Source organism: Hevea brasiliensis, chromosome 2 (genome assembly GCF_030052815.1).
Source record: "Hevea brasiliensis isolate MT/VB/25A 57/8 chromosome 2, ASM3005281v1, whole genome shotgun sequence".
Taxonomy (NCBI): Eukaryota; Viridiplantae; Streptophyta; class Magnoliopsida; order Malpighiales; family Euphorbiaceae; genus Hevea; species Hevea brasiliensis.
In genome coordinates, this window is record NC_079494.1 from 5885332 (window position 1) to 5887520 (window position 2189).

Sequence of the window (2189 nt, forward strand, 5' to 3'; positions counted from 1 at the left end):
CATTTGAGGAATTTGATGGTAGCTTTTAAACCAAGAGATGATGAAACTTTGTATGAATCTTGGATGAGATTTAAGGAGCTTGAAAGGCAATGTCCTCATCATGAAATACCCAAATGGATGATTGTTCAGAATTTCTACACCAGAGTTACTCCAGCCATAAGAAACACAATTGATTCACAAGCAGGAGGAGATTTCATGAGAATGACAAGTGAAGAATGCTATGATCTATTAGAGAAGATTGCTCATAATACCCATTTGTGGGGAAATCCTAGAGCACTTGAGCCAAAGAAAGCTGGGATCTATGAACTTGACTCAGTTAACTACATGAATGCAAGATTTGATCAGTTGACTCAGCTTCTTAGTGATTTTTGCACAAAGGCAACAACCTCAACTCCTACAACTATGCAACAAGTTGCCTTCACAAATGGAACTCAAAGTTGTGGAGTTGATTATTCTTCTTATGGTGATGATTATTTGCAAGAGCAAGCTGCTTATGCAGGAGGTTATCAACAAAAACCTCTGGGAAATTCTTATTCTAATATGAACAACTCAACATGGAGACCATAAGCAACTTTTGCTCAACAAGGCCAAAGCTCAAATTATCCTCATAACCAGCAGTTTATGCAACAGAACAAGCCTCAATTTCAGCCCACAAGACAACCACCACCTGGATATCAAGCAAGAGCACAACAATCCCTTCCATCCCATGAACCGAAGCCATCTTTGGAGAACATGATGGAGAAATTTTTTGCTGAACAAAGCAAGATGAATAGCAAATTGGAGGAAGAAATGCAACACATGAGACAAACCATGGATCAATTACAAGTCCACAACCGCATGTTGGAGACTCAATTGGCGCAACAAGCAAGCTCATCAGGAAGCAATTCCTATGGGAAACTACCTAGCCAACCACAAAACCCTCATGAACAATGTAAGTTTGTAACCTTGAGAAGTGGTAAAAAAGTTGGTCAAGAGAGTGAAAACAAGAGAGAAGAAAAAGAGAGCACAAAAGAAGAAAATTCAGTTGAGAGCAAGAAAAATGAAAAAGAAGAAGAAAGCAAAAGTGAGCAAGATGAAGGAGAGAAACCATACATCCCACCTGAACCTTATAAGCCCACCCTTCCCTACCCTCAAAGATTCATCAAGCATAAACTAGACAAACAATTTGGCAAATTCCTTGAAGTGCTAAAGAAGTTGTATATCAATGTGCCATTCACTGAGGCACTATCCCAAATGCCAAGTTATGCCAAGTTTTTGAAGGAGATTCTTTCCAACAAGAGAAGGCTAGAAGATTATGACACCATCAACTTGGGAGAGCAATGCAGTGCTATAATTCAGAAAAAGTTACCTCCCAAACTCAAAGATCCGGGTGTGTTTTCCATCCCTTGTCATATTGGTGATAATTGTGTGGCAAATGCTTTATGTGACCTTGGAGCTAGCGTCAGCCTAATGCCTCTTTCAATATATGAGAAGTTGAATATGGGAGAATTGAAGCCCACAAACATGTATCTATCATTGGCTGACCGTTCAATTAAGTATCCGGAAGGCATTCTTGAAAATGTGCCTATCAAGGTTGGGAAATTTTACATTCCGGTAGACTTTGTCATTTTGGATATGGAAGAAGACACAAAAGTTCCTATCTTATTGGGAAGACCCTTTTTGGCAACAGCTGGTGCATTAATTGATGTAAAGGGTGAGCAATTGACGCTTAGAGTGGGAGATGATCAAATGATATTCAACATCAATCCAGCCATGAAAAGGAAACATGAAGAAGTTGAGTCTTGTTTGCGGGTAGACATTATTGATGAGATTGTTCAAGAGCATTTCAGACGAAGCTATCCACAAGACCCACTTGAAAATTGCTTAGTCCATGATGGGAGCATTGATGATGATAATCACAACATAGCTGCTTTTGCACAACACTTGGAGAGCTCTCCACCACATCCTGAAGCCACAATTTTTCAACTTGAAGGAGTGCAAAATTTGGAGATCAAACCACCATCATTAAAGGTAGAGGATGCCCCAAAGGTAGATCTTAAACCTCTTCCTTCCAACCTCAGGTATGCTTTTCTTGGACCAAATGAAACATATCCTGTTATAATTAATGCATCATTGACTAATATTGAGATCGACAAATTGTTGAGAGTTTTGAGAGAATATAGAAGAGTTTTGGGTTATGCAATTGATGA

At 39.2% G+C, this 2189-nt stretch overlaps 1 non-coding gene across 1 annotated transcript; it reads right to left on the bottom strand.

Annotated features, from left to right (window-relative positions):
* Positions 1-107, bottom strand: LOC131178117 (small nucleolar RNA R71). The gene has a single exon (XR_009147250.1). It is a non-coding gene; the product is annotated as a small nucleolar RNA R71 (small nucleolar RNA).
* Between the last annotated feature and the right edge of the window lie 2082 nt (positions 108-2189).